We start from the raw sequence: 16617 nt of genomic DNA, 5'->3' as shown, positions 1-16617 counted from the left end.
ATTGTTCAAAAAAATAGCTGTAGTGTAAAATTATTTATAATTAAAAACATTTTAATTTCATAGGTTTTTAACAGCATTTAAAAATTCTGTAACTTTAAAACGAAGAAAAGTACGAAATGAGTTATTTTCATGACACATATTTATTTAAGCACTGACGAGGTCTTTGACCGAAACTTAGTTTGTAAAATAAATTCTTGAAAGAATAAACTTTAGAAATTTTTATGATAAATTGGTGTTTTTTCGTTATAATTTACTTTTGTTTATAAAATTAAATAGTTGTATTTTTGAAATAAAACATTAATTCTTTATTTTTAAAAATGTTATTTTGCTTGAATTTCATAAACAGCAAAGATGTTGTGTAAGCTGTTATTGCACCCAAAAACTGATTGAAAATGTCGAATATAAATAAAAATTATCTACATTAACCTCTTGAATGATTTCAAACTGTCTTAAAACTAATTTTTAGTTTTATTTATTTTAAGTATCTTTCTTGTTTTTTTAAGACAACTGAAAATTTAGCTTCTAACAAAGTCTGCTGGATCTCTTCTCCTTCCTCGGTAGCACAAGTAGACAGCTCTTATTAATTAGTAATAAATCGTTCTTATTTCTAAAGATTGTAATCTCATCCTGTCTTATTTTATAATATACAGTAAGGGTAGGCAACGTACGGCCCCCAAACAATTTTTTAATTTAAATGGAATCCGGCCCGCGGACAAAATTGATCTGGCCCGCTCAGCATTTAAAAAATTTATATGAAATCTGACCAGCCAATGTAAATATCACAAAATTTGTACAAAACCTCTTTTGAATTGTTTTCACAAAACAAAACTGTAAGACTTTGACCCTGAAAACGTTTTTAAAAATGGACTTATGTTTTTCTGGTGAAAAAACACCGTTTTGTTATAGTATGTTGTCTTGGGTTAAGTCAGTTGAAACAATCCTTTCTCAAATTACCCCAAAAACATTTGTACGCCGAAATAACTTACTTTGTGATCTAACCTACCATAATCACTTTCATAAAAGATAAACGTGTAAATAATTAATGTCTTACCCAGATGTGTAGTCAGTTGATTTTATAAATGTTAAGATTTTTTTTTTCATTTAAACATTGATAATTATTTTAAGTTAAATTGCTCAATTTTACATTTTAGTAAAATATTCCAAATTGAGACAACAGTTTGCACACTTTTCTGCTATTGATTTTTAATTAAGGACTTTTTGATTAACTAAATGCTTAAGTTTAGTGATAACCAATTGATGACAATTTTTCTAAAAAATATCTCATTAATTTCAAGTATGATTTGTTTGAGAATTTATTTGTGTATGTTTGTAGTAACAGTTCACAATCTAATAAAAATTTGAATAATAGTTGTTAAATTCTAAAAGCAAAATACAAAAAAGTTTCGTATCTAAAAACTTTACTTTTGAAATAATTTTTCATATTTTAAGATAAGTTGCCTCACACTGAGACTACTAAATAACTCTGGCTAGTCTAAAATTCTATAAAAACTCAGCCAACTTAGGATATTTTAATAAATGGCAGGCAAAACTTTATGGTTTGATTATTGTAATTTTCACTTTTATTCTCATTAAGTATTTTATTATTCTTTTGGTAACGTTAGGTATTTAAGATTAGTAATAGTAAATTTCTCAAACTTGGATGATATCAAGTTTTAATTTGACTTTTATTTTAAACTCAGACTTTTTTTTGTTCAATCAGTTGAGATTTTTTCAAAAAGAGTGGCAATCCTATTACAATTTAGAATAAATGAAAATATTTTGCAAGATGTTTAATATTTATAGATTTGTTTTATCTCCTTTAGATTGTAATATCAGGTTAGTTATTTAATCTATAATATTGGAAAAACCTTAAACTTAAAAATTTTGGCAAAGTTAAAATTTTTTGCCAAGAAGTAAAGAGTTTGACATTGTTTCATCAACGTTGACGTTTGACACCAAAAATGCACCTGGTAATATACAGTTAGAACTAATTGAACTACAATGCGACAGTACACTAAAAGAAAAGTTCAAAACTGATCGAATTGACAGATTTTATGTCTTACTGAACAAGTGAAAAATTTTTAATTTAAAAAAGATGTCAATGAAGTTACTTGTTCTGTTTGGGTCTACATATATTTATGAACAAACATACTCAACCATGAAAATAAACAAAAGTAAGCTGTGTTCTAATCTTACTGATATCAATCTATAGTCCTTACTCAGAATATCTACTTCTAACATATTACCAGATTTTAAACAACTTGTTAAAAACTTTGATGATCCACAAATGTCTCATTGACTTCTTTTTCGTTTAATTATTCTTGCTAAACTCTTTAAATTTTACATTTAAAATATAATGTGACAGTTTTAGGTGGTAGGTTTTTGTTTAGTAATATTTTCTTAGTGATATTGATCTTAATCTAAAACTCTATTAAATTTTAACGTTTATCATATTAAAAATATTAATTAACCTCTTTTTCATTTTAATATTTCGTTATTTTATGTTAATACTTTTGTAAAATTGTTTTAGATGCAATGTTTGATAACATTATTTTTTAAGTATAGAACTTTGTTAAACATTCATAAGTTGTTCATAACTGTTTGATATTTCGAGAGTTAAGTATTAAAATTTTAAGTTAAAGTAATTTGTTATCTAAGTTTAACTGTTTTGTAAATAAGTTGATATAAAAATTTAAATCAAACATACAATTTTTGTTGGTTTTAGTAGATTTTTAGATAGATATTATGTACCATTGAGCAAGCCAAAGTTTGTCAACTTCAAAAGATGACCATGAAACCAGTTGTTTTGTTCGAGACTTCATACATTTGCAGACAAACATATCCAACCTTAAACATCTTCAAGGATAAGCTAATATCAAATCTAATCAGTATTCCAGTGCACTTGCAGATTTTTACAAACCGTCATGCAACTTTCAAACAACTCTAATATAATATCAACCTTAAGTGTTTCATCTGCATCTTTTAATTTTTTTCGCTTTTTATGGTAAAACCGTTTATTAGATCAGGATTATTTGTTGTTTCGATTCTTTTATACGTGCAAAAATATGTAATGAATCTTTATAAGTTTATTTAAATTAAAAGGTAGTAGTACACCGTAATGTTAGTAAACTTCTGAATAATACTATGAATGTAAACTCCAGCCAAGGATTGTCAAAATTAGATAATTTCGAATAGTTAACAAATTTTTAATGTTTCAGCTTAAAATGTTAGGCTCGAGTAACTATTAGTAAATAAATTATTGTTTTGATAAGGTTAAGTAGTATTAGTTCGGTCCAGAGTTATAATCAATATAGAATTAATAAAAATTAACATAAAATTTCATACTTGAGAACCTTGGTAATTAATTAATGGATTCAAAATTCTTAAATACCCGATCAATTAGCATCCAGCCGGAACCAAATCTTTTTGAAACTAGATTCCATTCGGATCCGGAACCTTGTCTAAAATTAGTATTTTGCAGGATCCGAATAATAATTTTAAACACAGATCCAGATCTATAAAAAGATCCAGCTGAATCCGGTAGATCACTTACTCTAAATGATCCGGCCCGCTGATGCTTAATTTTTTTTTGATCCGGCCCGTCAATTATTTACGTTGCCCTTCCCTAATATACAACTTAGCTTTTACTGATAGAGTGTTATTATTATTAAACAAACTCATTTTTCAACAAGATACCAGAGAAGGTATTTAACTTAGAATTTAAACAAAACTTATCAATACTTTTTTTATCTTATAAGTTTTATATCAAAATCTTTGATATGAGCTACAGTGCAGTTAAGTATATGCGTTGTAATAAAACTAACATTTTATTTTAAAATTTTAAAGCGTGTGAGTAAATACAGAAGTGTTTGTAACAAGAAAAACATTTGATAAACTTTCGTAAAACAATATTCCCAAATCCCAAAACAACATTGTTTATTTAAAGGATTTCATTTCAATGCGTATATATTGCTACAGCAATGTTAATTAATTATTCTGCACATCAAGTTACGATTAAATTCAACCTTTCATTAACTAGTTTCGAGAACCAAGAAAACGTTTATATCGCGGAGTTGATGTTAGTATTTTATATAACTTTACGATTATTAATACTTTTTGTAGATTTTATTTGTGTCGTGATTTAATAGTTTCTTTCTTCAGAACTAAGAATTATTATTGAAAATAAAGAAAATTGCATTTATTCAAAGTGTGTTTAATTCATAACTTAGAAATAAGTTTAGTAACATTATTACTGTAGCTAATTCTAAGTAAAGCAGTCAGTTTAGTAAGTTACTGGAGACCAAAAAGTTAAGACATAAACATAAAGTAGCATTAAAATATAACCTAATTGGTAAATAATTAACTCAAGTTAAAAGAATTTACATTTCCAACTCCTATATCTTCTAATTGAAACAATAATTTATAACTGAGCTGGAGAAAAATTAGTTATTCTAACGGCTGTAAACAAACGGCTTGTCATATTTAAAAAAGTAAGCGGGTGAAAATGGTATACCTTTTTTAACAACACTTTTGTGTGATCGTTTCTTAGGAATTTTAGATAATGTTGGCAAATCCTAATCTTAACTGCAGTGATCACAGACTTAGTTTTGATCTGATAAAAAATTTTCAATAAGACTTAATTATAATTTTAAACTGATAAAAATTTCAGCTCTTTATTTATTCTTATTTAGAATGGTATAGTATCACCAATAAAAAAACTTAAACTCTTTTTATTATTAAACTTTTGGAACTTCGTATTAAAAATCATGTTTTAGAAATTATTACAGTAACTTTTGAAAACTTTTTAAAACAAGAAAAAAAATACTATCTACAAAAAGCCTCTATTAGACCCAAACGAAAACCTACTCAAAACAGACACTCTTTCAATAGGTAAGTGTCAGAAAAGCACGAAGGTACACTTTAGCACGTTGTCTCTTTTACTGGAAGGGACACTTCTGCACGGAGAATCAATTTTGAAAAAGTAGGGTTTTGCACGAAGCGGAAAGTAAGCGAAAAAAAGCTTACCGATCAAGGGTAAAGATTAGGGGTAGCATTAAAAGTAAAAAAGAAAAAGAAAATTACCGACCAAGGGTAAGGGTTAATTGGTAAATGTTATGACTAAGTAGCAAAAAAGGAACAGATAATAAAGTTTAACCCGTGCAAAATTGTCTTTGTGAAAAAGTAATCCTTCATGAAAAAGTGACTTCGTGCAAAAGTGACTCTTCGCGTAAAAGTTACCCTTCGTGCAAAATAAACATCTCTCGACTTTCAAAAGCACCCAGTTGTAAGTAAGTTTCAATCGCTATATTGTTTATTTTTGGTAGGTAATTAAAAAAAAAACTGTTTACGTTTCAGTCATTGGTTATTAACCTGACTTATTGAATACCGATAATATTACAAACCTTAAAAACAAACTTTTTTTTACTTTTTTATTATTTTTAATTCTTTTAAATACAATTTTATTAAAAAGAGTTTAATACAATTTTATTTTTTTACTATTTTAACGCTTTATTTTAAGTAGGAGCCTTTACTAGTATGTTGTTTTTAAGTTGCGAAAGTAAAAAGTGTATGTCTTAAAAAAGTGAACCAGCAAAGAGATAAGTTAAGCACAAATTTTGTTATTCATTGAGCACTCTTAATATTTACAAATGTAGTTTTGTTATAAAATAGTATAAAAATATTGTTTTAAGAGGCTATTAGAAAAATAAGTTTTTTAAATGACAATGAAACGAAATTTATTACCAACGACTGTTTATAGTTGATGCAAGTAAAAAAAATTGATCTGTTACTTAAAATTAATTCAACTGCTAACTGACATCCGAGCTTACTAAAATAACTAAAACTATTTTTGAATATTAGATATAAACATTTGGCAAAGTTAAATTCTTTTTGTTTATCATTCAGTATAAATAATGATAATGTTTTGTCTTTTTTAAAGTGTTGTGATTGTTTGAATATTTCTTCTAAATACATATAACACAAAATAATTTTAAAAAGGTCATTTTGTGACTCAAATACACACGTTTAAATTCATAAGATTGTTTTGTTTTTGGGAGACTAGCCACAGTATAATTAACAGTCATAGTATAAATATCTTTTTAGTATTGTATTAAACATAGTGTTGAATATCGTGGTAATGTTTGTTTATAAAATCATTTTTTATTAGTAATAAGGTGTTTAAGAAAATTACCGTGTTTTTTAAAACTTTAGTTACATTAGTATTAGTAACAAATAAACAAATAAAATTTTCTGATATTTTACTTGATTTAAGAATTTATATATTTGCTGAAAAAACAAAATAAAGTATTTTTCCATTTTAATTCAAGTTTGTTAAACTAAGTTAATGTATAAACGATAAAAAAAGTATTAAAAAAAACTAAGTAAAAAACCTGTTTCAATAGAGCTAAAAATAACTTAAAGAAAAGTTTGTAGGACGCTGACCTCAGCTTAAAACTTTAATTTTATTATTATTTCTATAAAATATTCTTTAAAAAAACAAAGTTTAAGATTTTAATAAGAATATTCGAAAGTTTTTAATGTGATTATTTAAAAAGGTTTTAAGCCTTGACTGCATTTAGTTTTTTACACTGATCTAGTAAAAAGTTTTGTTACAAACAGTAAAGAATCCATTTTGTACAAGTTAGTTGTTCGATTCAAGATTTTGCTGTTTTTCCAGCTTTCTAGTGTGCTAATTAAAATTTCTGATTGGAAATTATTTGTTATATATATAGTTTTATAATAGCTAATTGAGCTATATAAATACTTCAGTAGAATTATATATTAATCTATTTATAACACAAGTTTGTTAATAAAAGTAATTAGAATTTTTACTTAGGATGTACAGTAATGTCTAAATTAATTTAAACAAACCATTGTTGATAAATACTAAATATAATTTGAAAAGAGGTACACAAATTTTTTTTATTTTGTTTGAGCCAAGTGTGTTTTTCTTATAACTAGTTTAATTGTCAATCTAACTTAAAGCAGTTTTTTTGTTTTAAAATGCTATATATTGTTCAATGAGTTCACTTCCATACACCACTCACTGACATTTCATTCTGTTAACTGCAGGCAGATGTTAAGTATAATATAGTCTATTAACTAAGACCATACTTTTTACAAACATTTTATTTTAAATTAAAACTTTTTTAAAGGTTTTACTTTTGAGTAATGATGTTTTCATACAACACGGTTTTGGTCTCCGCTCTCTTCCTTCTGCTGTTGCGCTCATCCACAGTAATGTCGGCAACTCCGATCCGTGAAGGTCCTCAAAAAGAAAAAATATACTACAGATGTGACTTCATGAGGAAGTTGATTGAGAACGCTTCCGGAGCTAAGGAGTTATTAGAGAGTTCCGACAAGATACACAGTCTTTTTTCTGCTGATGGCCTCGAGATTAAAGCTGAATTCCGACTGATATCCGACGAAATTGATGAAAAGATAACCATTCCGAAGAAAGTTACTGAAGATCCAAAATTCATATATCTGGCCTACAACCTTTTCACAGTTAGTATGCAATCCAAAATGTCCTGTGTAGGTGAATCGTGTTACACGTGTGATGAAAAAATCCAAATGTTTAAAAGATGTCCACTTGAAATAGCACAATACTACGCGGTATTTGGCTCTGGAAAGCTGTATGATGAGTCAGTGTTTAAAAAGCTAGTTGACAAAACTGTATATACCAATTTCTATGTAGACGGTTGTATGTTCTCAGAGTATTATGATGCACCAAATAAACACTTGTGTAAAGAGACAATCAGAACGTTTGACTTCTTTTTTATCTCTAGGATGTATTACAAACAGTTCTCAAATGTGACGATTGAAACGCAGTTTGAAATCTGTGAAAAGTTTGATTCTTCAAAGTGCTACAACTTCGGATTGGCTATTCCTACTGAAACTTCAAAAGCTCCACATTGGATCACTAGATGGCGCAAACCTGCCATTCTCACTCTGATAGATCCGGTTAACGGCATAAAGATTGATTTTCTGAAAGATGTGAACGGCAAAAAGAAGCATGATGAATTTTGAGTTATTTTTTTTTGTGCTAAATTGTTTTCGTTATGGAAAAGAAATGTTTTAGTTTCTGAACTTTGTTGTGTTGAGGATTTCGCTAAGTTTGCTTTTCTACTGCGTTTAAAATAATAAACTTGTGTTGTAACAAAAACAGCTCGATTTATAAATGATTTGTAAGTCACAAGATAAGTGGCAAAATACCCATACCTAAAAATATTTATGACAGAAAGACGTAGTAAGCTAAATATTTAAACTTAAACACTAGTTTTTGATGACCTTTGTTACAGGTTATTTGTTATTATTTTTAAATAAATCTTACGTACATACGATACGGCAATTGTAAGTGTTTTGTAATCAAATCTAACCTCAAAAAGAAGCTTAATTAAAAAAAAGTTTGTAAGTTGAGGTTGCAAGATTAGTGGCAAATTAGCCATACTTAATTTCACATGTGTAATTTGTAAATTTTAGAATAGTGCAAATAAAATTCATATGTTTGTTTATAACCTGACACTAAAATAGTGAAACAAAACTTATGAATAAGTTAAAAATTAAATTTTTAAATATTTGTTATGTCGGATCTAGCCTTTAATAGTTAAGGTGCATAACTATGCATTAATATGACCTATGTTGTAGTTGAAAACTTTATGTGAAGAAATAAATGTATTCAAATTACTTATTTATACCTTGTATGTTAAGTAAGTTTATTAACTATATACAATTAAAATGGAACCATGAAGATTTTTTGTAGACTAGTTTTGTAAGTAAATACGATTAATGTTCAACTGAGACAAACTGTTCTTATGCTAATCTTTAAGTTCGGTAAAGTTTTATGATTAAGTTTTCTGAATGAAAGTCAACAACTTTTCATCATACCGATAATAAACTTCTTTTAAAAAAATATTAAAACATTACTAAAAAATATTATTACAAAATCAAGTCTGTAAAGTCCAACATTACTTTACATTACAAGCATGACACAGTTTCAGAACCAATAAAATTTTATTCAGTACTCAGAATTTTGATATTTTGAAAACCCTTATTTTGACTTATTGGTTATTAACATAAAATTCAATTCAGTTGTTTTACACTTCTAATTTTCTACATTTTACAAACGTTATTGGTACTTTTTACTAACTTAGGCATTAACACTTTTAAAATAAAAAAGATTTTCATTTTGCAAAATGTATTTTTCTATTTTAGAAATGTTGTTTTCATGTTGTAAAGAAATATATATCATTTTATATTTGTTATAATCTTTATTTGTTGATTGTTAGACCGCTAGACTTACTAAAGCTTTATTTATAAAGATTCTGTTTTAAACAGATTTATATTTTAAAGTAACATTTTGGCTCATAAATCCAGATTGTAGTACCAAAATGGTCAGTACTGTTAATACTGTTTATCTTTTTTTATAAAATGAGGCATTCATTACAGGCACATTGATAAATACTCAGTTTTGTTTGTTTTTACAACTTTTGTTACTTGTTTAAACATGATAGTTCATTTTTTTTATACTTCAAAGCTTCTAGTTTTAAATTTTAGGCTTAAGATGTAGATTTTTTTTTTCTAAAATATAATAATTTTATACCATGTTGCTTTCATAAATTGCCATAATTTTTTGTTTACTTTGTTTTTTTTTTCTTTTACTAAATTATTATAGCAGAAGGGCATCAAAAACATTTTTAAGTTTTTAACTCAAACAAAATGTTACAAAAGTTTAAATCTAAGTTTGAATATTGTGTTCATATAAACATTATATTTTTTAATGCTGTTATTTATTAGTTAAAAACATATCTTCAAGTTTTACCTGTCAATTTTTACTATTTTCATTGTACTAAAAGTTATTACTTTTATTTTAATTTTCAATTGAAATGTATAAAAACTATTAAAATAGGGTTACCATTTTACCTGGAAACCTGAAAAAACCTTGAATTTGACAATTTATGCAAAATAAAACCTGGAAAAACCTTGAATTTGAGAAATATTGAAAAAAGCTAGAATTTTGAACAAAAAACATGGAAAAACCTGTAATTTTTATCAATTTTAATATGTTCAGTAGTAAAATTTCAATTTGATACAAAAAAATTATTGCATTGATTAAAAATTAAAGTAGCTTTCCAATATCCTTTTAAACAAAGTTTTTTTTTACTTTAAACTTAACTTCAAACTAAAAAAAGACCCAAAAACGTGTACTTTTAAAAACCTGCAAGAAATTTGGAAAACCTGGAGAAATTTTGAAAAAACGAGTGGCAACCCTGTTAAAAGTAAAAGTGTATTAAAAATATTAAAAAAAAAAGAAAAATAAAATTTAAAATAAAATTTCAAAAAAAAAAAACCGTGCAAAATTGTCTCTGTGCAAAACCGTCTGCTCGTGTAAAAGTGTCTTCGCGCAAAAATCACCCTCCATGCAAAAATATCCTCATGCAATTTTATCTTCGTGCAATTTTATCCCCATGTGGAAAAGTATCTTCGTTTAATTTCGTCCCCTCGTGCAATTTTGTACGCTCGTGTAGTTTAGTAGACAGCTACCCATATAATATTTAAGTTTATAAAAGGTTAAGTTACAAAATTTTTTAACTATTCGTGTTTGCGGCTTAATTTTACTTTGTTTTAATATATAGTCAGTTTTAATTTTGCTAGAAAATTATTTTTAATAATGTATGCATATATTTTTTCTTTCGCTTTTCTTGTTTAGTGTTATGTTCTTGTCTATATAAACTTTTTTAAATTTTTCAAAATGCATATATTAATAAGTTCAGAGTATTTTTTAAACTCAGCTTACTATAAAATAAACTTTATTATTACTACGTCATAATTATAATAAATTTTTTTCAATTCTAAATTTCTGTTTAACATTGTAAATAAACTTAGGCTTACTGATGAGTATACGAGGTTTTATAACTAAGATACGAAACGGTCGTCTAAACTATTGTTTTTATATAATAAAACAAATATCTAGCTCCAATTTAATTTGTCGAGCACTATCGACTAGAACTTTTTATATTTTTAATTTATACTCTTAGTTGGCTTTTGTGTGCTTTTACGTTTTAAAATTTATATATTTTATTTTAAAGATTTCTGTAAAACTAGGTGTTGTAAATTTTGAGTAACAACTTGATTTTTTTATATTATTTAGTTTCATAAACAATTTCGAAACTTTTTCTCAACTTAAATATAAATTATAATTAAAGTGTTAGAAATCCAATTAGTTTTGTTTTTTCAAATGTCATCAGTTCAATTCTTCTATTATTGCTTTAAAATAGAATTTAGTGTAGTGCTTAAGTTGCTTAGGAAATAGAAAATGACAAAGAATGACAATTGTTTTGACTATAACTCATATTAAATCCGAAATGTTTAATCAAGTTGTAAAGTTTTTACTTTTATATAAAAAATTACTTAATTTAATAATTTATTACTGCGTCTTGTACAAAACATTATCAGTTTAATTTATAAAGATACATTATTTTCTTTTTTACATTTTTTATAAAAAATATTAAAATTTAATTACATGCAACGTTATGGTAACAACGCATTGTAGAACATTTAAACAGATTGGATACAAGTTTAACTGTTAATAAATTTTAAATAAACAATAGTTAAAAAAACCCCTAATTTACGAATGATTATATTTGAGTATATATTTAAAATTTAATATTTATTTTAGTTATTACTTAAATTTAATTGTGATTAGGAATATATGATTAAACACCTGAAAATATTTTTATAATTCATTTTTTTTTACAGTTAATTTCCCATTACTTCATCTTCTCTACCTTAACATTATTGTTTTTTACATACAAATTATGCTTACTACCACACTAAAAAAACAAAATTTCAACAATAGTTATAACACCTAAGGTAATATTGAAAATACTTTTCGGAAAACTATCAACTGCTTAGCTTCAAATGTTTTAATGAATAATTTAATATAAGTTTCGAATAGGACTCTCGTGCCTTGGCTACCACATCTCACCTGATGTATAATTTTTGCTTAGAAAGCTTCTACAAAACATTTAGAATCGAAATAAAAACAAACTAATTTTTAAAAAACTTAATTGAATTTACCAGACAATATTAAATAATTAGCCTATTAAAACTTATATTTTAAAGAAAATTTAATTGTAGAATTTTTTAATGCTCCGTATCCAGCCAATGGAAGACCCTTCAAAAAATCTTACAAAAAGAGTTGTCTACAAAAAATATTTGACTTTCAAAGTCTTTTGCTACTTTTTTTAGAAACAAAAATTTAATTTAAACTCAGTTTACAAACTTATAACTAATTAAAAAATATACAATATTTTTAAGACATTATTTATTAGATAAATTGATAAAGAAATTAAAATTATGCAAGAATAAAAGTTTTGTTGATTTTTTTGTTGATTTACTTAAACTAGGTAGAGATCAAATATGCACGAAGGGAAACTTCTGTACAAAGATACTTTTGCACTAAGGGGCGCTTTTGCACGAATACCCTTCTGCACGGGTTAAATTTTCTATCATTTTCTTATTAAGTTTAATTTTTATTTATTAATATTACTGTTACCACTACCTCTTACGCTCAGTCGGTAACTTTTTTCTCTCTTTCTGTTTTTTATTAATTTAATTTTAGCTTAATTTTTATTTTTTCGTTTTATTTTGTTTTTATTTTTTATAATATTTGTTAATTACTTTTTTTTTAATACAACTCTTAATCCTAACCTTTACCCTTGGTCGGTACTAGATCTGCTTTTTTATTAGTTTTTATATTTATATTTTATATATTTATTTATTTATTTTTTATACTGTCGTGCAAAAATGACCCTTAATGCTTAAGAGACCCACCGTGAAAAAATATCTTCGTGCAAAAGTATCCCTTAACGAAAATTGTCCCTTCGGGCGTATATGACCATATTTGAAATATGCATTCGTGCATATTTGACCCATTGCAACATTAAAAAATTAAATTAATAGTTAAGGATATTTTTATTAAGACAAAAAACAGCTTAAAAAAGAACTTAAGCTGTTTATGTTAGCATTGATTATTAATTAAAACAAATGAAAAATTATTATTAAATTTTAACAGATTTTAACCTCATATTAAAAAAATGACGAAAATATATTTTTTGTTTTTTCTAATGGTGTATACAGTATATGGAACTGTTGTTAAATCCTCATCTACAAGTTAGTTTTTTAATAATGATGTTTACCAAAAGAATTTCTAGTTTTAAATTACTAATAAAGTACAACTACAGTAACCTGCTAACTAGGTGCGCACTTGCTAGGTACAAACTGCCGGTATGGTACGCATTTCTTAGCCAAAAACGCTGTGTACAAAATGCATTTTTTTTTTTTTAAACTTAAAAATTAAATTTTAAACTAATAGTACAAAAGCGTTATGTTTCATAAAAAGGTTGTACTATATTGGATTAAAGTAATTAACAATTATGTAAACAAAACAATATGATTGATGTTCAAGTATTTCAAACGCTTTGATAGGTAACTAAATTTAATTTTTATACGTTTTATATACAATAAAAGCTAACTCTTATTCAGATTTGGAAAATATTAATAAAGATAGTTGGAAGTACAATCTCCAAATGCTGAAAGTAACTTCAGATGAGTTTAAGTTCGTGAAAGATTTTTTTTACACAACTACGACAGGACACTACGGCGACACTTTAGAACTTTCTGAAATATACAAAGTTATCGAGCAAAACAAAAAGGAAAAAGACGATGAAAAAAGCAGCAACTTAATGTTGTTTCATGGTACTAGTAAAAACGGTGTAACTGGTATTTTAGAAACTGGTTACAGAAACTCTGTTATGGGTGATTTCGGAAGAGGCGTGTACCTAACCGAAAGTTCTGATTTGGCGTCTTTATATTCCATTGGAAGAAGATCTGAAGAAAGTAATACACACTCCATGTTTGTCAATGAAATTCTCGAGTCACAAAAATTGCAAACAGTTTTTCACGAAGACTTGAGTTTTATAAGTGGCAGTTGTCCCATGTATACATATAAATTTAGAAGGCTCGTGGATGAATCACACGACGTTGAATTTACAAAATACGTTAACAAATTAAAGATGGAAATCAGTGAAGAGCAGTACACAAAAGATCGTATAGAAAAAGCTGAACAAGAATACAGAAGAGATCTTTTGGGAAGAAGATACAGAAATACTTCAGTTGATCAAAAAAGCATAACAGATCACTTTGTTGCAGATTGTCAAGTAACCATACCAAGGTACTTGATAACTCACAAGGTTCTAAGTAAAAAGTAAAAAGCATTTCTATATTTAATGAAGCGTGTAATTTTTAAAGACAAATAAATTTTATACGCTTCAGTGTACAGTTGGCATGACAACTATTAGCATTTTACCTACTCTGGTTTCAAAAATAACTTATATCTACCAAGGGTGCACTTGTTCTCTAAAGACAAAGTTTAAGAACATCATGTTATTGTCTTTTATTTTGAAATAAAATTTCGTAACGCTTTAAACTTTATTTTTGAAATAATTCTTAAACTAAAACTTTAAGAATATTATCATTGCTAAGGTCTACAACGTTGATAGATTTTTGAATTTTTTTAACTTTTCAAGTTTTTCTACAATTAATTTTTATAAACTTAAAGGACTGTTAAAAAAAAAAAACTTAACATAAATCATTGAACAATGTCAGTTTAGTTTACAATGTTAAGTTCTTTTATACTTAATTAAAAAAAATTTTAAACAACCAAAATTTAACACACAATTTCTAAGTTAAAATAAAAATTATGTTTCCATAAGTTAGCGTATTACAATTCCATGTTAAATATGTATATAGATAGATAGTTACTTTTTGATAATTTTCTTTATCAAGTTCCTTATCTACAGATTTTTTAAATATTAACTTAAATATATTTGTTAAATATTATTTTTATTAAAATTAGTTTCGACTTAGAACTAATTTTATTATTTCTGAAAAATAAAAATTTATTACAATAGGAAAGTAGTGTCATTATATGGTATATATGATATCACGACTACTAAGCCACATACAAAAAATGGTTTGTACACCTTAAAGTTTAACTCATTGTATAAATTTACAAACAGCTTGTGCAACTCAAAAAAAAATTCTATACATTACATGGCAGTTCGATATTTTGTTACAATGATTTACTAGGTGCATAAAGTTATATGAAAAAAATAAACATAAAGATCACTTTAATTTAAAAAACTAAAAGTAAGCAAACATGATGTTGAAAGTTAGTGTAAATAAGAGCTGAAATAAGCTTGTATCACAAAAAAAAATTACCCTCAACTGTATTGTTTACTTTTAACAACTTACTAACACAATATTTTAAAACTAGTAATAAATGAAAAGCAGTCAGTATATAAGGAAAAAATATATATAAGTTTAATAAATATTATATTCAGCAACTTAATAACAATATGTAGATTTAAATTATAAAGAAACTGTTTGATGTTAAGTAAATCACTACAATAAAATAGTTCTGCCGAAATTCTTACACACCAAATGTAATTCGCTTATCTGAATTTTACAGTTACAATAAATACATGGTTTATTAAAATTCATGAACTCAACTCATTCTGTTTATTATTATAATCACTCTATTAATTGTCTAAAAGAAAATCATACAGTACAGTAACATCTCGCATATTTACGCACTCGTGAGGTTACGCACTCACGTTTAGTTACGCATTTTAGAATTCTTAAAAATTCAAAAAAAAAAATTTTTTAATATTGCTAAAATAGGTTTATTGTATATATTTTATTGAAATTTCTTTTTAAATGCTACTCACCTCTCTATATCTTTAGACTTTGTAAACTTATGATCCTTGACCAATTGATAAACATTTAGTTATATCTCAGTTTATCAGAAATTTTGTTAATAGTTAGAGATTAAATTAAAATTCTTAAAGAAATATGACTGTGTTAAGTAATGAAAGTATAATCAAATAATGAGAGTTTAAAACACAAATAAATAATACAGCACTCTTGTCCTTTATATGAATAAAAATCTGAAAAATATATATAATGAAACTTCCTAGAAAAAAGTAGCAGTGATACTTAATAAATATAGAGCTACAACTTAACACAAGTCTCAATTGTTTTTTTAGTAAACATAACACTAATTTTCATTTGACGTTTATTTTTAGTGTAAGTGTTTCTTCTGTAACACTTGCTTTGCACAGCAAGCGTTGAAATTTTTCGCACATTGCCTTCAATTCTTCGTAAAGCTCACCAGCACCAGTTACAACTTTGGAAGAACACAACTGCGCGTTAAAAATAATGGTCTTCATTAACATTGGTTTAAAACCCTCAAATTAAAGTTATTCTTCTTGCTCTGAAAAATATTCTTCATCAGTTTCAAGATGATCCTTTGAAGGTCAAGGCATGGTTTTGGAATCAACTTTACTGTTTGCCGCTTCAACTTCCTTTTAAATACTTTCTGAGTATTTTTCGTTTGTTTTATTGTCAATTGTAACAAAGTCCTTTTTTTAATATATGTATAGTTTTATCTTCTCTTTTTATATTTGTAAATAAAGTAAACAAATTTTTAAAAGTGGGAAAGTCCACAGTCTGCTTTTAACTAGAAGCAATATCAAAAAATAGCCATTATAGTAA

The sequence above is a fragment of the Thalia democratica genome, chromosome 3 (genome assembly GCF_965202585.1).
Source record: "Thalia democratica chromosome 3, ktThaDemo2.hap1.1, whole genome shotgun sequence".
In the NCBI taxonomy this organism is placed as follows: domain Eukaryota; kingdom Metazoa; phylum Chordata; class Thaliacea; order Salpida; family Salpidae; genus Thalia; species Thalia democratica.
This window is presented reverse-complemented; position numbering follows the sequence as displayed.